The sequence below is a fragment of the Cyanistes caeruleus genome, unplaced genomic scaffold, assembly GCF_971803275.1.
Source record: "Cyanistes caeruleus unplaced genomic scaffold, bCyaCae1.hap1.1 HAP1_SCAFFOLD_76, whole genome shotgun sequence".
NCBI classification, from domain to species: Eukaryota; Metazoa; Chordata; class Aves; order Passeriformes; family Paridae; genus Cyanistes; species Cyanistes caeruleus.
Window position 1 is genome coordinate 1,268,813 of NW_028255888.1, and position 25,411 is coordinate 1,294,223.

General features: G+C 47.7%; 1 protein-coding gene and 2 long non-coding RNA genes across 4 annotated transcripts in view; all 3 read left to right on the forward strand.

Annotated features, from left to right (window-relative positions):
- The window catches only part of LOC147646911 (uncharacterized), a 117,674-nt gene that overhangs the window by 69,274 nt on the left and 22,989 nt on the right, over window positions 1–25,411 (forward strand). The gene's annotated exons all lie outside the window — the stretch shown is intronic.
- On the forward strand, window positions 1,574–1,970 carry LOC147646914 (uncharacterized). Its single transcript, XR_015281770.1, has 3 exons — window positions 1,574–1,630; window positions 1,719–1,790; window positions 1,878–1,970. It is a non-coding gene; the product is annotated as an uncharacterized LOC147646914 (long non-coding RNA).
- On the forward strand, window positions 9,361–11,405 carry LOC147646915 (uncharacterized). The gene is made up of 2 exons (XR_015281755.1): window positions 9,361–9,730; window positions 10,306–11,405. It is a non-coding gene; the product is annotated as an uncharacterized LOC147646915 (long non-coding RNA).

Here is a 25,411-nt window from a genome sequence, read left to right on the forward strand (position 1 = left end):
AAGGCTTCTCCAGCAGCTTGGCTTCATGAAGATTTTCTGCCTCTGGAGCCCCATGCAGGTATATTCTCACTGTCCCAACAAGAAATAATCATTGACCACCTGTCATGAACCAGGTGACAGAAGCTTCTGTGGCTGTTGAGTTACAGGTGTGTCTGCATCAAGGACATTTCAAGCTCCTTTTCTGGTTGCTGCACGCAAGCCCAGCTCCCATCACAGGGGTGAGTGGTGTGTCCTTGTTGATCCCACAGGCTTGAGCCCTGGTTCTGTGGGATCCATTCATCTGAAAAGGAAATACTTTCTGTTAAGGTTCTCCTAGAGGGAGGAATAAACCCACAGAAGACAAGATGCTGAGTGAACTGGATAGACGCTATGGTGGGTCCAAGTCCCTCAGCCTTCTCCTGACACTCAGCAGCCAGGGGCTTTCTCTGCACATCTGGACACGCCGTGCCTGGCACAGTGGGAAGGGATCCATGGCAGCTTCACTGCCCCCTGCTGCTTTCATGGCCTGCAGGGCTGTTTCCCACCTGGCCTGGCTACAGCTTCTCCCCAGCCTCTGCAGGAAGGCATTTGGCATCAGCTGACAGGGAGCCCAAACTGCAGCACAGGCCATGCACAGCCAGAGATCCCTTGCAATTTCCCAGTCTTGGGGTAGATGTGGAATGGCAGCTCTTTGGAGGTGGGAGGGCCCTGGCATGGCTCCAAAGTTTTGATGGCTTCCTGAACCTTATTCATGACTTGGACAAGTATTGCCTTTTGAAGATGCCACCTTCCTGTTGGGGAACAGCCCCACCTGATCCAGCTGTGGCTCTTCTTTTCTCCAGAGATGAACCCAAAGGCTGTGCTGAAGGCAGCGTTTCCTGGAGGAAGCAGTGGCTCATGGGCAGCCTCTGCTGCAGGAAGGGAGGCCATGCCAGGCACAGCCCCAGGAGGTAATTGCTGTGCCTCTGGGCCTGAGCCCTGCTGAGGCTTGAGCTGCCATCTCTGTTGCTTGGCTGTGTGAGCACAGTGCAGAGGAATTATCCTGAGCAGGCTCAGGGCACTCGGCTACTGAGCAGTTCTGCTGAGGTCCCTCCATGGGAGACACATCCCAAAACCTGGCAGCGGCTTCAAGGAATGCCCATGGTGGGGAAAGGGCTGAGGGGAGGGTAAAGCTCCAGTGTGCCCTGAGAGGGCCTGGCTCTGTCCCCTTGGGCTGGGGGAGCTGTCCCAGCTGAAGGACGGAGGGCAGGAGAGAGGGCAGGAGGAAGGTAGGGATGTCTGTGGCACTGAATGCTGCAGTTTGGCCCAGGGCTTAATGGTTTCCTCTGTGGCAGGGAGAGCCCCTGGGCCCTGGGCTGGTGCCGCTGCCCCACCAGGGATGTTGCATGGGGCCTGCAAAGAAGGTGGAGAGTGTCCAGAGCCAGCCCAGAGCTCTCCAGGCCCCTCTGCAGCTTTGGCCATGTCCACTGACATCTGGCTCCCTTGGCCATCCCCCGACCCCCTTGCAGTGCCCAGTTTCCTAAGGCAGAAGGGGGTCCCAGCACACCATGGAATGGTTCTGATCTGTGCTCCTTTCTAGACAAGGGTGGTAGGAAGGCTCCTCCAGCAGCTTGGCTGCATGAAGATTTTAAGCCTCTGGAGCCCCATGCAGGTATGTTCTCACTGTCCCAACAAGAAATAATCATTGACAACCTGTCACAAACCAGGTGACAGAAGCTTCTGTGGCTGTTGAGTTACAGGTGTGTCTGCATCAAGGACATTTCAAGCTCCTTTTCTGGTTGCTGCACGCAAGCCCAGCTCACATCACAGGGGTGAGTGGTGTGTCCCTGCTGATCCCACAGGCTGAGCCCTGGTTCTGTGGGATCCATTCATCTGAAATGGAAATACTTTCTGTTAAGGTTCTCCGAGAGGGAGGAACAAACCTACAGAGGATAGTAAGTCGCTGGAGACATCCAAACACATGGATAAGATGTTGAGTGAACTGGAGAGACGCCATAGTGAGTCCATGTCCCTCAGCCTTCTCCTGTGACTCAGCAGCTGGGGGCTTTCTCTGCACATCTGGACATGCTATGGCTGGCACAGCAGGAAGGGATCCATGTCAGTCTTGCTGTCCCACTGCTGCTTTCATGGCCTACAGGGCTGTTTCCCAGCCTGGCCTGGCTGCAGCTTCTCCCCAGTCCCTGCAGGAAGACATGTGGCATCAGCTGACAGGGAGCCCAAACTGCAGCACAGGCCATGCACAGCCAGAGATCCCTTGCAATTTCCCGGTCTTGGGCTAGATCAGGTGTAGGGGCTGTTTGGAGGAGGGAGGGCCCCGGCCAGCCCACATAACCTGGCCTTTCTCCTGATCCTTAACCATGACTTTAACAAATATTGCCACTTGAACATGCCACCTCCTCAACGGGGAATGGTTCTATCTGATCGAGCTGTGGCTCTTCCTTCCTCCAGAGATGAACCCAAAGGCTGTGCTGAAGGTGCCATTTCCCGGAGGAAGCAGTGGCTCATGGGCAGCCTCTGCTGCAGGAAGGGAGGCCATGCCAGGCACAGCCCCAGGAGGTAATTGCTGTGCCTCTGGGCCTGAGCCCTGCTGAGGCTTGAGATGTAAATCTCTGCTCCTTGGCAGTGCCTGCCTTTCAGGGATTTTGCACAGAGCATGGAAAAGGTGTTGAGAATGTCCAGAGCCAGTCCAGAGCTTTCCTCAGGCCCCTCTGCAGCTTTGGCCATGTCCATTGACATCTGGCTCCCATGGCCTTCCCCGACCCCCTTGCAGTGCCCAGTTCTCTAAGGCAGAAGGGGATCCCAGCTCACCATGGAATGGTTCTGATCTGTGCTCCCTTCTAGATTGGGATGGTGACATGGAGCATCTGGAAGTGCTGGTAAATGGCGGTTTGAAGACCTTGCCAGATGCTGGAGGCAAGTTCTCGATGTCCCTTTCCGCACAGAACAATCCGTGTCAAGGTGGCAAGAGCTCACTCATGTGCCATTTCCTTTAAGAGTCTGAAGGTTGACGGATTCTGGAAACCTTGCCCTGCTCCCTTCTGGAGCCCTGAGTGATCCCACAGCATTGCTGTCAGTGGGAGGAAGGAGCATTTAGCTGTCAATCCTCTTCCTGTGTGTAATGCCAGTGTCTCCTTCCGTGTGCTCTGTGCAGCCACGGAGAAGAGCAGAGAGGGAAGGGCTGGGCTCAGGGCTGTGCCCTGGGGCTCTGCCTTGTGTGGCTCCTTTCTGGCCCCAGGGAACCTGAGATGCTCCTGCTCCAGCTGCCAAGCCCTGGCCCTGCTTGAGGCTCAGTTCAGAGCTGCTGGCAGCTCCAGGGAGTCCTTTCTCCCCTGACTGCCATGCAAGGGGCTCCTTCCATCCCACTGTGGGCCCACTGCAGGCACGTGGTCCCCCTGCCCTTGCTACTGAGTTGAAGGCAGAGATGAGGAAGTGCCTTGGAGGGCAGCAGTCACCTGGGTGTACTCACTGCCACTCCAGCCTGAAGAAGAATCTTCAGCAGTGTCACGGGAGTTTTTCTGTCCTGACTTTCTTTGCAGATGAACCTGATGATGAAGATGATCCGGACTCCCCATCCATATCAGTTACTGAGCCTGATGATGAGGAAGATTATGAGGGTAGGTCAAGGCCTTTCCCCCTGGGCGAGCCTCCAGCTCAGAGCCCAAGGCTCGGCCACGGTGGCATCTCTGCAGGTGCCAGGACAGAGCCGTACATGGTTGTGCCCTCACCCTGCGTGATCCTCTCACTGCTCCTGTGGCTCAGTGCTGCCTGTGCAGATCAGCAGACATGACTGAAGCTTCTGTGGCTGTTGAGTTATAGGTGTGTCTGCAGGGAGGACTTTCCCAGCTCCTGAGCTAAATTCTGCCAGCAAGCCCAGCTCCCATCACTGGGGTGTGTGATGCCTCCCTGCTGATCCCACAGGCTGACCACTGGTTCTGTGGGATCCATTCCTGGGAAATGCAAATACTTTATATAATGGTCCCCTGAGAAAGAAGAACAAACCTATAGGAGATAGTAATGTAGCAATGGGGGAACTCAAATACCTGGACATAGTCCTGAATGATCTGGAGGGATGCCATGGTGGGTCCATGTCCCTCAGCCTCCTCCTGACACTCAGCAGCCAGGGGCTTTCTCTGCACATCAGGACACGCCGTGTGCCCGGCACAGCAGGAAGGGATCCATGGCAGCCTTGCTGCCCCAATGCTGCTTTCATGGCCTGTAGGGCTGATTCCCAGCCTGGCCTGGCTGCAGCTTCTCCCCAGCCTCTGCAGGAAGGCATTTGGCATCAGGTGACAGGGAGCCCAAACTGCAGCATGGGCCACGCACACCTTGAGATCCCTTGAAAATTTCCAGTCTCAGGCTAGTTCAGGTTTAGGGTCTGTTTGGAAGAGGGGTGGCCCTGGAGCATTTCCAAAACCGTGGGCACTTTCCTGATCCTTATCCATGTCTTTGACAAGTATTGCCTGGAGAAGACCAGCACAGCACAGAGAAATTGTGCCATTCGAGCTCAGGGGGTTGAGCAGTCTTGTGCCAAGGGGTGGCAAGGTGCCTGCAGGCCCCAGCACTGGGGGAAACAGAGAACGTCCTGGCTGTATCCAGCGTGCTGCCAGCTCAGCAGTGGAGCACAGCACAGGCTCACGCTGCCCATTGCTCCCACAGATGCAGCTGGCACCACAGCACATGCTCAGAAGATCTGGGAGAGCATGAGAAGAGTTTTCTACCAGGGAACAGATGGTTTGATTAAGTTAATGGCCATTGTGGCTGGTGGAGCAGTTTTCCTGATGATGTGCTGTGCCAGAATCTGGTATTGCCAGAAGGGAAAACGGTGAGTGTTTTGCAATCTCGGCCTCAAACAGCTTCTTGAAAGGCTGCTCATAGTCAGGAAACATTCCCAGTGAGGCTGCTGTGCACTTGTGGATAGGCCTTGGTTGCCCAAATAAGTCTGCTGAGAGTTCTGCTGCTGCCCAGGCCTTTCATTGGCCTCTTAATTGCTGGGCCTTGTCCTGGGGAGCCCGCTGGGGCTGCAGCCAGTGCTGGCTCCCACTCAGGCTGCCTGGCCAAGAGCAGCCCCAGGAGCAGCAGGCAGAGGCAAAGCAAGGTGGGCAGGAGAAACAGCGGGGATGAGATTGCCCTTGAAAGGCAGAGGTGCTCTGGGGCCCGCTCCTGGTCAGGGACCCTGCCCAGAGCCATCCCCTGCTCGCTGGGGCCTTGAGGGGCAGCTGTCCAGCTGGGCCAAGCTGTGCCAGCAGCTCCAGCGGTGCTGGGGAGCCTTGGCCGCTCTGGGCCCTGCTGTGCAGGAGGGTCCCTGAGTGCCAGCAGTAGCTGGGGGCCTCAGCCACCTCCTCTCTCCACAGGAGCACCTCTGCAGCTTCAGAAGAGCAGCCAAAGATTTTAGTCTCTGAGAAGCTGACCTGTTATCCTCGCTCTTCACATCTCTCCCCATCTGCTGTGCTGCGGCTGCATCCCCGTCTTGAGGGCATCCCAAGACCCACACCTCCCAAGCGAGACCCTCTGCCCCTGAGCCCCCTGGCCCTGTTCCCTGGCCAGGACTGAAATTGGGCAGCCCCTGTCCACCAGAGCAGGGGTTGGCCCATGGTTTTTTTTCAAATAAAGAGATGGAGCTGTCACCCCAGTGTCCGGCTGGTACCACCAGCAAAGCCCACACGGCACCAGCCTTGGCTGAGCTCCATGTCCAGGAGCAGGCAGGGCTGACCATGGTGTGGGCAGGCAGGAGCCAGGCAGGGGCTGCCCTGACCAGCGGTGGGGCCCTGAGGGGCTGGGGGAACCCGTGCTGAGCGTCCCTGGGCTGTGAGGGAACATTTCCTTCAGTGGCATCACCTGGGCCTGCACCTCATGAGGCACACAGGGAAAATTTGGGCTCTCTCCTAAGGTGTGCAGGGATTCCCCAGGAGGAGTGCAGTGGGGTTAAACTGAGAGGGTTTTTTACTCTTCTCAGCACAGCAAAGGGGACAGTCTTGGCCAAGGTTTTGCAGAGCTGGGAGGAAGCCTCTTGTGAGCCCTTGGGCCCGGCCTGTGGGCACAGCGGGCAGGTGGAGCCCATCCCTTGAGGCCAGTCCGGGCTGCTCGGGCCAGGCTGGGCCGGGTGAGCCGGGCCATTCTCTGGGGCACAGGAGGCACCCAGGGCTATAACTGGGGCTGTGGTTTTTCAGCTTGAAGGGAGGTTGGCTCTGTTGGTTCAGAGGGCACAGCTTAGATCCCAGTTACCTTTGTAAACCTGCTGGGGAAGTGTTGAGGGCAGAGAGTTCCAACCCTTCTCACTGGGAAGCTGGGCTGATGCTGTGGGGTTTTTTAATTTTTTGCCCTCTAAATTTGTGTCCTGGCAGAGGATTAAGTTTGCTTGCTCTCAGTAAGCCCCTTTTCTTCTTGGTGCTGTTGTAAATGAAATTAAAATCAGACAACAAGATCTATTGAATTAACAGCAATTAAATAACAAGGGAAAAAATTATACAACTTAGTGAATTGAACACAAGGATGCAATATAATAAAATAATACTATTTAGTGGATTGAATAGAAATTTGGTATAAAAGGAAAACAATTCAGTAAAAGAGTACAATGTAGTGAATATCTTCATATATATATATATATGTGAATATAATTTGCTAGTAATTGAGTATGATTAAAGCATGAGCAAAACTGACTGGGGTATGGGCAGGGCTTCTCACCCTGCCTCACGTACCAAAACAAAGCAATTCAAACTAAACTTATATACTGTATGCTTATACATATTCATTCATGTTTCCCCTAAGTCTCCTCCTGTTTTTGATTCTTTAATTTTACATCACTATTCTTCATGGCGCAAGCCTCACTTGTTGCTAGGGGGTCTTCAGTCTCCTTTCGATGGTATTTTGGATGAAGGCTTACGCTCATCTTCATTGTCTTCTGGATAACCTTACAGGTTTTGCATGGGTACTAAGTGTTATGTAAATAAGCATTGTGTTCCACTAATTAGTCTTACACTTCATAATCTTCAGGCCTATGCCTAAAGTTGTTCCAACTTTATCCATCTCAAGGTTGATTTCTTCTTGGGACACCACTTATCTCAAAACTACATCCTGTACCTTAATTTCAACACGTAACATCTGCAAAGGGGTACATCTGCCTTGTATCACCAATTCCCTTGATTGCTTCTAATAATAACTTTCCAAATAGTTACAATTTAGTTAGCACAAATCATTTCCATTTATTACGCTCCCCAAATTCCACTCCCAACATCTCCCCCGCTTCCAGCTCAGGATGGTGCCCCAATGAGACCCCTCCCGAAATCCCACCCCCAAGACACCTCCCCATCGCTGGAAAATCCCCCAAATCTCACTCCAAAATTGGGAATCCTCCCTGAGACCCCTCCCCAAATTCAGGCCTCCCCAAAATGCCCCTCCTCACTGGGATTAGGACCTCTCCCCATCAATGGAAATTCCCCCAAAAGACAAAAAATCCTCCCCAAATCCCCTTCCCAAAATCAGAACTCCACCAGGACCCCTGAATTTCCCCCCAAAACCACCAAATTTTCCCCCCCAAATCCCCAATTTTTTTCCCCAAATCCCAAATCCTCTCCCTAAAAACCCCAAAGTTCTCCCCAAAGTCCCAAACTTCCTCCCCTAACACCCAAATGTTAGAAAAAAAATCCTTAAATTCTTGCCCTAAAACCCCAAAATTCCCCCCAGGACCTTCAGAGTTTCGCCCCAAAACCCCAAATTTCCCTCTGAACCCCCAAATTTCTCCAATTCCACCTCAAATCCTGGGAGAACTCCCCAAAAAACCAGCAAGCCTTCCCAAAACCTCCACCAAAATTGCAACTCTCTCCCTAAAAATCACCAAAAATCTGAGAACATAAATTTTTTCACACCTTGGGTGGGGGGAGAAACATCAGAAATCTCAGGATTTTTCCCGTTTTTTTGGGGAGTGGGGTCTCCCTGTTTCCTGTCCCCCCAGGTGACCCCACCCCAAAATTCCTGCCCCTCGGCCCCCCAAATTAAGTGTAAATAAATAAAAAGATGAAAAAAGGAAAAAAAAAAAGGGGGGGGGGGAAGGTAAAAAAAAAAAAAGCCAGAGAAAAAATTAAAAAAATATTTTCTCACCTCAGTTTGGGGGGAAGGGGATGGAGGAAATATTGGGGGAGGGGGTGAACCTCCAGAAAAAAAAAATTGAGGGACCCCCCGTGTCCTGGGTTGATTATGATGTTAAATTGTATCCCCATTCGTCCACCTAACCCAGACACAGATTTTGTATTCTTAATATTCCATCTAAAAGTGAGTGGAAAAGAAGCACTGAGCCTGTTATCAGACTGTAATTGCTCCCCACACATCGGGAGTTTTGACTACAGCACAGACAGACAACAAGACACAGATCGCCTTGGCTTTCCAACTAGCCGGAGCAGAGAGGTCTTCCTGGACTGTTTTCTTTCCCTTTTTCTGAAACGAATCGAACCTGCTCTGGACTGGGGAGTCGGGGGAGCACCGGGAGCTTGCACCCGTGGACTACCGGGAGCCCAGCTTGGGCAGCGGCATTTTCCAGCACCAGAGGGACTGATAACAGAGCGAACACCCACAGGAAAGAGACCCTCTGAAGTTCGTCATCTCTTCTGAATGGCGAGAGGTTTTGTAATTTGACATCATTCATTCTTGTGCTGGGTAGAGTTGTGCCTGTGAAATAAACAGGATTTTTCCACTTCTCTCAGAGAAATCTCTTCCGAACCGGTTGAGGGGTGGGAGAAAAGGGCCACCTGGGTTTGCTTCCCGGGGGGAGGCCCATTGGAGGTTTTCTCCCAAATTTGCCCTAAACCAGGACAGCGGCCCGCGGCAGTTGGCGGCCTTTGGGGTGGAGCCCAGTGGCATGCGAGCGGCCTTTGGTGGCTGCTGTCGGCCGGCGGCCGGGCAGACCTGCTGTCGGCCGGCGGGCCGCCGTGTGACGCGTCGAGCGGCTCTCCCCTATCGGCCTGAGCGCCTCGCCGCCTTCGCGTCTCCCTGAGAGGGAAGGAGGGAGCCCTCAGAAGCCGGCGGCGCTCCCTCCCGCGTCTGGGCCCGAGCAGATGGCGGCCCTGCTCCCGCCTCGGTTTCTGCCCGGCTGGCTCGGTCAGCGGGGCTGCCGTCCGCCTGCAGGTTTCGGTGGGGCCGGCCGGGGGCGAGCGGGAAGGAAGCCGCCGTCGGAGCGAAAGCCTCCGAGAGAGCGCCGGCGAGAAAGCTTCCTCGGAAAGGGAGGAGACCGAGCCTCAAGCCGCCGGCGGCCCCGTCGGCCCGCTCCTCAGCCCCCGCAGGCGCTGTCGCGGTGCCGAGCGGCCGGCCGCTTGAGGAGCCGCCTGGGCCGTGGGCGGGGAGGGGCCGACGGCGGCGGCCCGAACCCAAGCCGCAGGGGGGCGGGGAAAGCCCGGAAGGCGGTGCCAAGGCAGGGTGACGTCAGAGGGCGGGGCCGCCCGGCGAGCCCCCGGAGGCGGGCCCGGGGCCAAAGACCTGCGCGGAGCGCCCAAGAGCCGGCCTGTGCAAGCGGCCGCCCGCTCGCCGCCTCTGCCGGGGATTCGAGTCGAGTCACGCCGGGGGCCGGCGGCTTCCAGCCGCGTCCCACCGCCCGCTTCCGCCTGCTTCCTTTTCCCCGCTGTCCGCCCCGAGGTGCCGCTTGCTGGCTGGTGCCGTGTCTGCTCCCCGCGGGGTGGGGACGCCCCGTTGCCGGCCTGTGCAAGCGGCCGCCCGCTCGCCGCCTCTGCCGGCGACTCGAGTCGAGTCACTATGACTCTTAACAGAGGTAAGTTTGCATTCCTAACTGGGCCTAGCCGCTGAAATCAGACCTCCTCGTGGTCCCGCTGGATACCCGCAAGGGTAACTAGCTGATTTCTGCCCCAGTGTGAGTGAGGTTGTGTTTTTCACTGCCTCCCTGCCTTTGGACTCGCCACCCAAAGTGCAGTTTCACGATTTTGCGTCGAAAAGTTATCGGCAGAAGCTCCTTAAAAGCTCCCTGCCTGAAACCGAGCCCGCGGTCAAGTTGGGCAAAGCTGACAGCGCTTGAGGGGGTGCTGTTAGTCAATATTCCCTCAATTGGACTTAGTTTTACTTTGAAACGGCACCACGGTAAAGGCTTTAAAGCTACTCCGTGTGTCCACGGCAACTCAAACTAATTTTAAAGACCGGTATATAAAATCGCCACAAAACCCAAATTTTAAACCCTCAGAATTGGGAAGGGAGGTTTGGAAAGTTTAAAACTGGAGTTCTACAGCTCGATGCATTGTGCCGAAGAATGTAATGCCCATTGTGTGGGGCGGGAGGGGCTGGAGGAATACCCTGATGTGTACTGTGATGATACAATGACTTGCTTATCTCTAGATGATAACGGGATTGATAAGAGCCAGGAAAAGACTGCCACACCCCCACCCACCCAGGAAGAAGCAGCAGTTTTATCAGAGCCAGAGGAAACCACTATTCAACCACCAAACAATGGGGAATCAGAAGACTGCCCTGTCATATCAGTTCCAGATGAGAATCCACCCTGCCCGTGCTGCGGTATTAAAACGAATAAAATGCCTGGATTAATTGAACATTTACTCAGAGCACATGGAATTAGAGAATGCAAATTTAAATGCACCAAATGTGATTTGGAAAATACAAATTTTCACAGCATTGCCTGCCACTATCCAAAATGCAAAGGTAAAATAAAAAAAACATCCCCAGGAAAATGGCCCTGCAATGTATGCCAGATGAGTTTTCAAACTAAAATTGGACTGGGACAACATAAAAGAATTGCACATCCAGCAGTCAGAAACCAGGAGAGGCTAGAAGCCATGAGACCAAAAGAAACATCAGCAAGAGGAGCCCACAAGAAATGCTGGAGTGAAGAGGAGGAAAATCTGCTAATCCAACTAATAAAACAATATGAGGGTAATAAAAACATTAATAAACTGATTGCTGAACACATCCCATCCAAAACTGCAAAACAAATCAGTGACAAGAGATGCTATCTGATGTTAAAACAACAAGCCTCAATTGGATTACAAACTAACAGAAAAACAGAAGAGCAGCCACAGGAAAAAATTCAAAAGCCATCAAAGCGTAAAGAAACCACAATAAAGCAGTTGAAAAAACACTAGGAAGATATTATCCCATCAAAGATCAGTGATGGCACCTTCATTTTGTATCAGGAAGCCTTCCAAGAAATTCTCAAAAAGAAAAATAAGAATCCCACCCACACCATTAGTGAAATAACCAAAGACTGCATGAAGGTATTTAAAGAGATGCACAGCTGGGAAAAGAACACGGCCTCGTCCGTGGGGCTGTGCCTGGCTGTGCTGCTGGAGCTCCACAGGGACGTGATCTGGGAGGCTCTGTCTGCTGTGGCCGCCTGATCCAGCAGGCATTCTCCATTTATTTCAAGACTGTTATTTTATCATTTTTCTGTAGTGTATAAATAAAAGATGTGTTCTAATAAATAGACTGCAAGACTGTTCTTTTGCTGCCCAGGGTCTGCAGGGCATAGGGGAAGAGGGGGAAAAGGGTCTTTGTGCTCAGCAAGCTGCCCAGGTATGCAGTGGTGCAGGGAAAATGGCCAGAAGCCCCTTGGCCTTTGGTGGTTCTGCTGAAGGCACAAGCCCTGTCCCAGCCTGGCAGCACCATCTGTGTCCTCCTGCCCGTGTGGTGCTGGCTGGATTGCTGAGGGCTCCCAGGTGCATCTTGATCCAGCTCCATGAGCAGCCCCCAGGCTTGATTTGCCTTGTTCCTGGCAGCCGGCTGCTCTGGAGCTTCCCTGGGGCTCCAGATTGGAGCAGGTTTATCTGAGGGGGGTGAGAATGCCAGGATGTGCCAGGACCAGAGCCCTGGGGTTTCCAAGGAACAAACCATCAATCCCCTTTTCCAGGAGATCCCAACCCTCTGAATCACACTTGGGATAGAGAATAGCAGAATGGCTGGAGTGCTTAAGACCGGAATGCTGGGAAAAGACCTGATCTTTAATGAACCCCATTTCCTGATGGGAAATAATCCAGGATTTCAGTTCCTGGAACTGGAAAAAGAAGGAAATGTTTATTTGGGAGGTGCCATAGGTGCTCCTGGACAGGGGATTTCCCTAATCCATCCTTCCCTGATTGAGGAATGGAAGTTTGTGGGATGAGCCAGGATTAAGAGACCCCTCCCTCAGGTGTGTGATCCAGGATTTTTCTGCTTTTTCCCAGCCCAGGTTAGCCATGTGCAGCATTCCAGAGGGATGGAGCTATCATGTTTGTAATCCATGATTTTCCCATTTTTTCCCCAGTTGTTCCCAGTCCAGGTGAGCCATGTGCAGCCTTCCAAATGGATTGGTTCAAACCAGGAAGGATTTTATTCCCCATGGGAATAAACCTGGGCTCCAAAACACTCCCAGAATGGCAAAATCCTGATTTTAGCAGCTTTTTCCAGCTCCACATTGGAGGAACTCATGGATCTGCTGGATGATGGGTTCTCATCCCAAATAATCTGCCTGTTTGTCGAGGAACACTCTGGTGATGGTGCTGATACAAGTTGTGCTGATCCAGTCTTCTGAGAGTTTTGGGGATTTTTTTGGGGGCGGGATTTCAGGTGTCTGAGACAGCGGGGAGTGAGGCAGGAGAGAATCCAGATCCAGAAAAATACCGGATAGTGCTGGGAATGGGGAAATCGCAGTAGAAACAAGCACAAAGGAACTGGGACAAAAAGCATTTTTAAGAAGGGAAAAAAAGGATAACATTCCAACCAAATGCACTGGATGCATATGGATGCTGAAAGCAGGCAGGGAGCACAGAGCCTGTGTGAAACTAAGTCACACAGGCTTCTCTCTCTGGCCTGGGAAAGCATAAGAAGGAATCCCAACAGTTCTTGGTAAAGGACACCAATTTGCAGGTGTTAGTCAAGGGCTGGTGTTCCACTTAAGCAATGAAGGTGATGTGTACCTTTAATGAGCAATGGGAGTTTTACCTCTCAGACCTTCTCAACCATGTGTATAAAAGTAGATTAAGAATAATAAACTTTGCTCTCTTGGACAATGCAGCTAAGGGAGTCAGTGTCGTACTCCTCGCCATTCCTAATACAGTGCGAGAGAAAAGAATAACTTGGAGGTGGAATAGGAGAAATTCCAACACAACAGGTTACCAAGGCCTGGGAGGGCCCAAATTTTTCATTTTATTTGGGAATTTTTTTGGTGTTTATCAATGTTATTGCATTTTTTTTTCCAGGAAAATCCTGGTTTCTTTCTGATGGGACTTGCCTCCTGTTCTTGTAGTTCTGATTTTGCCCATCCTCATTCCCAAAAGTTTTTAGAAATTTCTGTAAAATGATGAAAATGATGATGGACTGTGGCCTTTTTTCTTTCTCCTTACTTGTGATGCTATTGCAGTGAAAAGAAGAAGAAAAAACACTGATAAGAAATGGTAAAAAAAAAGATAAAAAGATCAGCATTTTACCGTGTATCAGTGCTTGGCTATTTGTTTTAAAGCTTTTTTGGCAAATGTTCTTTTTGCTATAAAATAGAATTATATGAAGCCCTGAAGAGGTTTAAAAAATAAGAGAGAAAAAGTAAATTATAATTTAAAATTTGGCTTCTTTTTCAAAGGAGCAATCCTTTTAGACTACAAAAGTGTCGTGGTTTTAAAGCAGTAACTAAAAAATTACTAGAAAATTTACTTATTTCTTGCTATGAGATGTGGATTAGAACAAGAGCAAAACAGGCTTAAAACTTAGAAGGAATAAAGTAAGTTCATTAACAAAACTACAAGAATAAGAACACCAGAATAAACCTCCAGAAAAACCTTTTTATCCCCCACTACTTAACCATTCCCTCGTTCAAATGACAACATAGAGACAAAAATGTTTGGAACTCAGGTGTTTAAAACAGTCCCAATCCCTGAGAGTCTTTTCATCAGCCTTTGTAGAGAAACAGAAGTCTTCTTCTGCTAATCTATGGAGTTTCTCACAAGAAAACTATTTTTGTTATAGCTTTCTATTTTTCTGATGTCCAGAAATCTGTCATCATATTTTCTCCTCCCATTTCACATCACTCTGAGGTGTGTTATGGGCCATGAGTCTAGGGATGTCATTTTTAAGGATGAGTTATTCAAAGGCAAAAGTTCTCTTCATTTGTCTTTGTGAGCTTCCCTGGAAAAAAGAAATTTTCTCTTTGCCTCTCAAGGCTTCAAATCTTCAACTATTACTTCTCCCCACTCTGTTCCAGCACTTCACTGTATCACAATTCCTCCACCTTTTGCTCAAAATCTACACTTTGAACACTCCATTCCTCCCTATATACTCTGTCATGAATTAAAGGAGTTTTTTCAGAACACTATTGTCCATCTCCATAACTTTAACAGAAAAATATTTCAGCTTAATTAAAGCATCTCCTTATTCTCTACCTCTTCTGAAGCTTAACTCTTTTCTTTACTGTCTCTGATAGTTTATAAAGTCTCTTTACATGTTGTTTACTATATTTTTCTTTTTCTGGAAAAAAAGGATTAATCTGAAAGTCTCATCTGGGTGATGAAAGAGTTAAAATCTTGCCCAGGCTTTGTAGATGGTTCTGTGATCTCTGCGATGGAAGATTGTTCATGGCTGCTCTGGAGAGTGTGGTCACTGTCTCAGCCCGCCGCGGGTTCTTTTCTTTCCTTACTTGGCAGTCTCTGGTGAATTCAGTCACAGCAAAAACTGCAGCCAAGCCAGGGACCGGCCTGGCTCGGCCAGAGCCCGGGGCAAGCCCCGCAGGCCCCATCTCCCGGCCGGGAGCCGCGGCAGGCCCAGCCCAGCCCCTGCCCGGGCCGCATGGGCTGGACCGGGGACGGGAAGCCAGCTAAAGCTCAGTTACCTTTCACAGACAGGAAACAAAGAGACCAAGAAATTCCCAGGCTTAGGTCTTAAGGTGGTGTCTCACTTTTCAATGGTTAAGAACTGCTGTCAATTCTTAGAAATGACCAGCTGTTGGCTAGGAGACAAACTCCCATCAGGCTCCAGCGGTTTGAACTTCCTTAGGTGTTTCTCTTTGTTTTCTTAAATGCCAATCCATCACAGTTTGATAGACCATGCTGGATTAAATAGCATTTGTTGTTGGCCAGTTTTCCTGATTACATAGGGTCCGGTTTCAGAAATTTTTGGAGTCAATCTAATTGGTGGCTGTGTGGTAGGTATTACAACATGAACATTAAGCTCTCCCCAAGATTTGGTATTGTTTTTACCACACACAATTTTGGAGGACAATTGTACAGCTGTTAAATTCAGCCAACAATCTTGATTCCAAGTTTCACAAGATTTAACCTGGCCACGAGATCCGGCGACTTGACTGTGTACAGGCTCAGTGTGGAATCCAGTACTCAGTCTGCAGCGTATTGAAACATCATCACCTTGAGTTAACAGGAAAGAAGGGAAAACATTAGTTTTGTAATTTAGCACAAAAAGGAGTGTTCACATCATGGTATGTGATTATTACACTAAATATAGGCCTTGCTACAGCATTTGTTTTAAATCTGGAAGTTCATGGTTTATCTGATCTTCATGTCCCTCGGTATTCTTCTGTAGAGAATAAACAAAACAGAGTCTGCCACATAGGGGCAGGAGATTAAAACAATGGAATTATCCAGCACGTGTTTATCCGATGCTCTTTCCCCAAGGCATCGAAGGATACCCATGCATATTCTCCTGTAGTTCTTTTAAAAGCTTCAGCTTGGACTAACCAAGATATAATCCCCACTCTTACCAGCACAAAGCGTAGAATTTCTTGCCACTTTTCCTTTTGCCATACCTGAATCCTGTTTACTTCCCAGTCCTTTTGTTGCCAAAAAGGAAGCCACTCAGTATATCCCTTGAACATAGCATAGGAGTTAGTGTAGATACAGACAAGAGAGGTATTCTGTGCCTCACGCTGGAAAACACTCCAAACAGCTATCAGCACTGCATCCTGAGTGCTGCTTTCTTCCTCAGTAACAATTTGTTCAGCAGAGGAAAGGTGGAGGGCTACTGCCCTGCACCTCCACACCTCTCCCTCTCGTTTGGCAGAGGTATCAGTGAACCAAGAGTTTGCTGATTGTTTTTGCTCACTGTCCAGAACCTGTGAGTGGTGTTGCTTCAGCCCACTGCCCAGAATCAGTTGAGGGCAAGGTGGAGCGCTTGGTACAATGGGGCTGGAATCCTGCCACTGAGAGACCAATTTACTTAATTTTTCAAGCGGCAGGTTAACCATTAAACCCTTCAGTACCCTTTTCTTCACCCCCAAGTTCCACCAATACTGTAGACTAGAAATTTGCCTACCGTTTTCTGTTTTTATATTAGGAGGGGTTTCTTTAATTATCAAGTCAGGTTTGTCATGGCTGCTACTTAAGCTCTCAGTTTTTTGTATCACCTGATTTTTTACAGCTCCTTCTGTTATTGAGAAGATGTTAGAGTAATGTTCAATCTGTGCATACCACTTTCTCACTGAGGCCCTCTGGACCACCCCATTGGAGGGGGGAGTCCCAGTACTGACTGTCTTCATAACTTCAAAAGGGCCTTTTAATGCAATTGGTTGTTGTTGTGCAGTTTTTCCTACTTCTATGAGAGCTGGAATAACTACAAACAATCCTTTTTCCCAGGTAGTGTAACTCTTTTCAGCATCTTTATTTTTTATTACTTCTTTTTCATCTCCTCCCATGAGGATATCATCTATGGTTGTTTCGAGGAGAATTGCTGTAGGTTTCAGTGATTCTGGAAGACCACAAATTAAAGGGGTCATAATTTTAGCATTCACAGGTAGCAACATTGTTGATTCATAACCAGCATTTAATTTTCTTTCATGAATCACTTGCAAACAAGCTGCCTTATGAATATTTTCTAGAATTTGGTCTGGGGAACCAGCCAAAGCTACAGGATCTCCCCTTTCCAGGGGGTTAAGTCCCCCTGGCCAATATGCAGCTCGCTGGGTTAGGGACCATGGGTTGCGGTTATCTCCTGTTGTTAAGAAAACACCATGTCCCAAATAACCACTTGCTTCTTGTTCTGTTCATCGAATTTGATCTCCCCCTGTGAGAGACACTCGGAATACGTATTCTGTCTCTGAGTCATGAGGGAGACGCCCGTACTCCTTTTTTAACTTAGCCAATGCAGTAGCAGTGTACAGGATTTCTTTAGTGGTTATATGCAGATCAAGATCTTCATCACTGATGTAGTTATATTCTGTTTTAATCAAAGGTCTTACTTGGGAGCAACAGTTTTCACCACAATTTTTTACCAAATGTAAATCTGCTTGAGGATATATGTGATTTGTCTGAGGAGTTTCTTTTTCCAGCAACTCCTTAAAGGAGTCAGCACACTGTGAATTTTTGGCACACTCCTCACTCAGGGCAGTTTGTAAGAAATTATTTTCTTCATTTTGCAAACTTTCAACTAAATTTTGTAGGGATTGACTAATTGCATTTTCTTCCTACCTTTGTCTTGTGCGAGCCTCTACAGCTGACGTAAGGCAAGCTCCCAATACAGAACAAATTATGGCTTTATTATGGCCAAATTTGAACTTTGCCTCATGTTGCAGGGAGCAAATTCTGTCAGTTACATTTTCCAGCTTGAACCAATTATTTTGAGCCCATTCTTCCCCAGCTGGAGAGGGCCTAGCATTATGTTTTGCTAATGAAACAAAATGCAGCTTTATCTTTTGCACTAGAGTTTTCAGAGTTTTCATTCATCTTTGTTTGTGAAGGGACCAATACCACTACAGGGAGTAAAGTAAAACTTAGTTACACTACGCAGCCCATGCTATGTTCCCCTTTGCTTCCCTGAATGGGTGAAGAGACCAAATCTGCTTGTGACTCTCAGTTTAAAATATCTGCTGGTCTCTCTGCTACACCAAGCAGTCAAAATATAAAAAAATATCAGTCCCACCTTTTGCACTCGAAGATCCCTTGTGAAATTCTGAAGACAGAGCTATCAAATGAGTGTAGGGGTGCTTTTCACCTGGGCATGTGCAGTTTGTGAGAAATTCGAGTCGCCTCCCTTGCTTTCTAAACACTGCTCAGCAGCAAGGCAGGCTAGGGGCGGCTGAAGCGAAACGTCCTTCCCCTGATACAGACTGCACAACAACCTGCAACCACTTCTGTCTCTCAGAATCCTGTCCATGATGCCAATTTATGTCATGATCCGCAAGGTGGGATTCGTGATGTGGCTCTTTTATTTGATCGTAGAGTACAAAAGATTATCAGCAAACCAGGGACTCAAACAGCAGAACACACATTACTGAGTGCTCATCAGCACTAATATGCGATAGAGGGAAAAGAGGAGAAAGCAAAGCACAAAGAGAGTAAGGGGATTATATCTACCAATGTCGAAGTCCACTCCGCCATCCAACAATGCAGAGTCTTCTGTCTGTTGGTGAGATCTCAAAGGAAAGTAAGTTTTGGGTTTATTTTACAATTTTTATTCCAGTTCCAGCAACTTACTGTATCACAATTACTCTCTCTTTTGCTCAAAAATCCACACTTTGAACACTCCATTCCTCCCAATATACTCTGTCATGAATTAAAGGAATCTTTTTAAGCTATTATTGTCCATCTCCATAGCTTTAACAGAAAGGTATTTCAGCTTGTAAAGCATCTCCTTATTCTCTCTTCCCCATTTAAAACTTAACTCTTTTCCTCACTGGTTTTAGTGGTTTTATGATGTCATCTTCATGTTGATTGTCTCTCTCTTTCTCTGTCTTTCTGGGAAAAAGGAGTAATCTGTACGTTTTATTCAGGTAGTAAAAGAATTAAAAGCTTTAGAAAAGCTGCAAGAGTTCATGGTGTCAGGTTTCAGTCCAGCAGCAGAAACTGAAAACTAAACCAGGTTGGCCGGCTCTGCTTTCTTTTCCTCCGCGCCTGCCTTCGTCCTCTGTGGCCTTATCTGGCCTGGAGGGCGGGGGGGGAGAGGAGGAGGCCAAGACAGAGCCTTGTTACCTTTTCAGAAGCCAGAAACAAAAGAGGACAAGAGTGCTCTGACTTTACATCTTAAGGAGGTGTTCATAGGGTGACTCTACGTTTTAATGGTCAAAACTGCTGTCAATTGTTAGAAATGACTGATAATTGGTCTGGAGGAAAGACTGCCATCAGCCACCAGCACCTTCAACTTCCTTAGCTCTCAAAACTACCATAAAGGTAAAACCACCCCATGACACTGTGACACAACCGCTGTGAATGTCCCAGTTTCCACCTCTCTGTGACAGCACAGCAGGGACAGCCCCAGTGTTCTCCTCTCTGTGACACCACAGCAGGCACAGCCCCAGTGTTCCACTCTCTGTTACGCCTGTCGTGGTTTTAAAGCATTAGTTAGAAAATCACTGTAAAACTTACTCATTTCTTGCTGTGAGATGTGGATGATAAGGACAAAAGAAGCTTAAAACCTAAAGGAATGAGTAAGTTTATTAACCATACTACAAGGTTAAGAAAGCAGAATAAAACTTCCAGAAACCCTTTTTCCCCACCACGCTGCCATTCCTGTCTTTAATTGACAACGTAGAGGAAAAAAAACAAACCCTGGTGGTTAAAACAGTCCAAACTTTGCTATAGTCTTTTCAGCAGTCTTTGTCGAGAAAAAGAAGTTCTTTTTTGTCAATCTATGGAGTTTTTCATAAGAAAACCATTTTCTCATGGCTTCCTATTGCTCTGATGCCAGTGGCCCAGAAAACTCTGCCATCAGTCCTTTCCTCCCATTTCACACCACTCTGAGCTGTGTTCTTGGGCCATGATTCAAGGGGCGTCCTTTGAAGGATGAGATCTTCCAAGGCAAATGTTCTCTTCATTTGTCTCTGTGACCATCTCTGGAAACAGAAATTTTTGCTTTGTCTCTTAAGAGCCACAAATCTTCAACAACTCTCACTTCTCCTTTTCTCTTCCAGCATCTCCTAGGATTACAACCACTTCACCCTTGACTCAGCTTTATCAATGAATTACTTTTGCTCAGATCTACACTTTGAAATACTCCATTCCCCCCAAAATACTCTTTCAGGAATGAAAGGAGTTTTTTCAGGACATTATTGTCCCTCTCCATAGCTTGAACAAAAGAAAACTTCAGCTTATTCAGGCATCTCCTTATTGTCTTTCCATCTGAGGGTTAATTCCTTCCCTTGCTGCCTTTGATCCTTGATGCTGTCTCTTTCCATGGTGATCCCTCTCTCTTCCCCTCTCTCTGGAAAAAGGATTAATCTGCAAGTCTCATCTGCCTAGTGAAAGGGTTAAACTCTTGCCCAGGCCTTGATCTCTGCCGAGGCAGCGGCTGGAGCCGTTTGCCAGGGAAGATTTTTGGTAGCTGCTCTGGAGGAGTGTGGCCACTGTCTCAGCACGCCGCAGCTCAAGAGCTTTCCCTCCCCTTCCTCGGCAGTCTCTGCTGAAAGCCAGCAGCGTCAGAAACTGCAGCCGAGCCAGGAAGCGGCCTGACCCAGCAGCCCCGCTGCACAAGGCGCAGAGAGCCCTGCAAGGGCTTCAGCCCCTCTGGGAAGGGGCTCCTGTCACTTCACAGTCGCCATCCAGCACCAGGAACCGCAGAACTCCAGCCAGCCCCGCTCCCCGCCGCGGCCTTGTCTGACGTGGAGCGGCGGAGGCTGAACCAGAGCCCTGTTACCTCTTCAAAAGCCAGAAAGCAAAGAGAAAGAGAAATTCCCAGGCTTAAAATTGAAAGGGTGGTGTTCACAGGTTGATGTCACTTTTCAATGGGCAAAACTACTGTCAATTCCAGAAATGGCCAGGTATTGGCCAGGACAAAAATCTCCAATCAGTTTCCAGCAACCTTAACTTCCTTAGCTGTTTCTCTTTTTTTCATAAATGTCAATCTAACACACACTAGCACAAGTGACAGCCCCAGTGTTCCCCTCTCTGTGACACCACAGCAGGGACAGCCCCAGTGTTCTCCTCTCTGTGACACCACAGCAGTGATAGCTACCATGTCCTCCTCTTTGTGACACCACTGCTGTGACTGTCCCAATTTCCCCCTCTCTGTGACACGACAGCAGGGACAGCCCCAGTGTTCTCCTTTCTGTGACACCACAGCAGGCACAGCCCCAGTGTTCCACTCTCTGTTACGCCTGTCGTGGTTTTAAAGCATTAGTTAGAAAATCACTGTAAAACTTACTCATTTCTTGCTGTGAGATGTGGATGATGAGAAGCGCAAAAGAAGCTTCAAACTTAAAGGAATGAGTAAGTTTATTAACCAAACTACAAGGTTAAGAATGCAGAATAGAACTTCCAGAAACCCTTTTTCCCCACCACGCTCCCATTCCTGTCTTTAATTGATGTCATGGGGTGGCTTTACCTTTATAGTGATTTTAGGAGCTAAGGAAGTTGAGAGTGCTGGTGGCTGATGGGAGACTTTCCTCCTGACCAATTATCAGTCATTTTTAAGAACTGACAGCAGTTTTGACCATTAAAAAGTGAATTCAAACTGTGAACACCGCCCTAATATGTAAAGTCAGAGCACTCTGGTCCGCTCTTTTGTTTCTGGCTTCTGAAAAGGTAACAAGGCTCTGTCGTGGCCTCCTCCTTCTCCCCTGCCCCCTCCCCCGCCAGGCCGGACAAGGCCGCAGAGGACAAAGGGGGGGGGACGGGGGCGGGGGGGGCGCGGAGGAAAAGAAAGCAGAGCCGGCCAACCTGGTTTAGTTTTCAGTTTCTGCTGCTGGACTGAAACCTGACACCATGAACTCTTGCAGCTTTTCTAAAGCTTTTAATTCTTCTACTACCTGAATAAAACGTACAGATTACTCCTTTTTCCCAGAAAGACAGAGAAAGAGAGAGACAATCAACATGAAGAAGACATCATAAAACCACTAAAAACAGTGAGGAAAAGAGTTAAGTTTTAAATGGGGAAGAGAGAATAAGGAGATGCTTTACAAGCTGAAATACCTTTCTGTTAAAGCTATGGAGATGGACAATAATAGCTTAAAAAGACTCCTTTAATTCATGACAGAGTATTGGGAAGCTTGGAGTGTTCAAAGTGTGGATTTTTGAGCAAAAGAGAGAGTAATTGTGATACAGTGAGTTGCTGGAGCAGGGTGAAGTGAAGATTTGAGGCCTTGGGGGCAATGAGAAAACTGTTTTCTAGGAAAGCTCACAGAGACAGATGAAGAAGACTTTTGCCTTTGAATGACTCATCCTTAAAATGACATCCCTAGACTCATGGCCCATACACACCTCAGAGTGATGTGAAATGGGAAGAGGAAATCTGATGACAGATTTCTGGGCAGCTGGCATCAGGGAAATGTAAAACTATAACAAAAGAGGTTTTCTTGTGAGAAACTCCATAGGTTAGCAGAAGGAGACTTCTGTTTCTCTACAAAGACTGATGAAAACACTCTAGCAGGAATCGAGACTGTTTTAACCACCAAAGTTCTAAAGTTTTTTGTCTCTATGTTGTCACATGTACAAGAGAATGGTCAAGTAGTGGGGGATAAAAGAGTGTTCTGGAAGTTTATTCTGGTGGTTTTATTCTTGTAGTTTTGTTAATAAACTGTCTTTATTCCTTTTAAGTTTTGCCCTTGTTCTAATCCATATCTCACAGCAAGAAATAAGTAATTTTTTTAGTTACTGCTTTAAAACCATGACAAGGCCATCGCCTGCCCTTTTGGAACGACGCTCGCCTGTTGCTTAGGACCAACTGACCCATGTTCAACTGCTGTTCACATGGAACCCTGCTCCACTTCAGCCTTTGTAAGAGATGGTCCAAAGATTCTCCCATCTGTCTTACAACTGCTGCAAGGAAGGACCCTGAATATCACAAGGGACTGGGTACAGGGGCTCTGACCTGGTTGAGGTGGATGCTTGCCAAGTGATTGTTTGCCAGTGTGCTTGCTGTGCTGCCATGGTACACTGCCCTCGTTCCTGCTGGCGAGAAGAGATTTGTACCACACATCTGCCCCCCCGAGCAATGGGTTTCATCACAATGGTCATCAATCTCCTCTGTTTTTGGCCTTGTGCCCCTCGCTTTGTAAAAAACTATAAAATACACCCAAATATAAAATAAAATATAATTTAATAATAATAATAATATAAAAGAAATAATTCTATAATAAATATAAAATTTATTTCTATAATAAAATATAAACATAATAATAAAAATTATAAATATTATAAAATAAAATAAAAATTGTAAAATAAACCCAAAACTTACTTTCCTTTGAGATCTCACCAACAGACAGAAGACTCTGCATCGTTGGATGGCGGAGTGGACTTCGACATTGGTAGCTATAATCCCCTTACTCTCTTTCTTTGTGCTTTGCTTTCTCCTCTTTTCCCTCTATCGCATATTAGTGCTGATGAGCACTCAGTAAAGTGTGTTCTGCTGTTTGAGTCCCTGGTTTGCTGATAATCTTTTGTACTCTACGATCAAATAAAAGAGCCACATCACAAATACCACCTTGCGGATCGTGACATAAATTGGCATCATGGACAGGATTCTGAGAGACAGAAGTGGTTGCAGGTTGTTGTGCAGTCTGTATCAGGGGAAGGACGTTTCGCTTCAGCCGCCCCTAGCCTGCCACGCTGCTGAGCAGTGTTTAGAAAGCAAGGGAGGCAACTCGAATTTCTCACAAACTGCACATGCCCAGGTGAAAAGCACCCCTACACTCATTTGAGGGCTCTGTCTTCAGAATTTCACAAGGGATCTTCGAGTGCAAAAGGTGGGACTGATATTTTTTTATATTTTGACTGCTTGGTGTAGCAGAGAGACCAGCAGATATTTTAAACTGAAAGAGTCACAAGCAGATTTGGTCTCTTCACCCATTCAGGGAAGCAAAGGGGAACATAGCATGGGCTGCGTAGTGTAACTAAGTTTTACTTTACTCCCTGTAGTGGTATTGGTCCCTTCACAAACAAAGATGAATGAAAACTCTGAAAACTCTAGTGCAAAAGATAAAGCTGCATTTTGTTTTGTTAGCAAAACATAATGCTAGGCCCTCTCCAGCTGGGGAAGAATGGGCTCAAAATAATTGGTTCAAGCTGGAAAATGTAACTGACAGAATTTTCTCCCTGCAACATGAGGCAAAGTTCAAATTTGGCCATAATAAAGCCATAATTTGTTCTGTATTGGGAGCTTGCCTTACGTCAGCTGTAGAGGCTTGCATGAGACAAAGGTAGGAAGAAAATGCAATTAGTCAATCCCTACAAAATTTAGTTGAAAGTTTGCAAAATGAAGAAAATAATTTCTTACAAACTGCCCTGAGTGAGGAGTGTGCCAAAAATTCACAGTGTGCTGACTCCTTTAAGGAGTTGCTGGAAAAAGAAACTCCTCAGACAAATCACATATATCCTCAAGCAGATTTACATTTGGTAAAAAATTGTGGTGAAAACTGTTGCTCCCAAGTAAGACCTTTGATTAAAACAGAATATAACTACATCAATGATGAAGATCTTGATCTGCATATAACCACTAAAGAAATCCTGTACACTGCTACTGCATTGGCTAAGTTAAAAAAGGAGTACGGGCGTCTCCCTCATGACTCAGAGACAGAATACGTATTCCGAGTGTCTCTCACAGGGGGAGATCAAATTCGATGAACAGAACAAGAAGCAAGTGGTTATTTGGGACATGGTGTTTTCTTAACAACAGGAGATAACCGCAACCCATGGTCCCTAACCCAGCGAGCTGCATATTGGCCAGGGGGACTTAACCCCCTGGAAAGGGGAGATCCTGTAGCTTTGGCTGGTTCCCCAGACCAAATTCTAGAAAATATTCATAAGGCAGCTTGTTTGCAAGTGATTCATGAAAGAAAATTAAATGCTGGTTATGAATCAACAATGTTGCTACCTGTGAATGCTAAAATTATGACCCCTTTAATTTGTGGTCTTCCAGAATCACTGAAACCTACAGCAATTCTCCTCGAAACAACCATAGATGATATCCTCGTGGGAGGAGATGAAAAGGAAGTAATAAAAAATAAAGATGCTGAAAAGAGTTACACTACCTGGGAAAAAGGATTGTTTGTAGTTATTCCAGCTCTCATAGAAGTAGGAAAAACTGCACAACAACAACCAATTGCATTAAAAGGCCCTTTTGAAGTTATGAAGACAGTCAGTACTGGGACTCCCCCCTCCAATGGGGTGGTCCAGAGGGCCTCAGTGAGAAAGTGGTATGCACAGATTGAACATTACTCTAACATCTTCTCAATAACAGAAGGAGCTGTAAAAAATCAGGTGATACAAAAAACTGAGAGCTTAAGTAGCAGCCATGACAAACCTGACTTGATAATTAAAGAAACCCCTCCTAATATAAAAACAGAAAACGGTAGGCAAATTTCTAGTCTACAGTATTGGTGGAACTTGGGGGTGAAGAAAAGGGTACTGAAGGGTTTAATGGTTAACCTGCCGCTTGAAAAATTAAGTAAATTGGTCTCTCAGTGGCAGGATTCCAGCCCCATTGTACCAAGCGCTCCACCTTGCCCTCAACTGATTCTGGGCAGTGGGCTGAAGCAACACCACTCACAGGTTCTGGACAGTGAGCAAAAACAATCAGCAAACTCTTG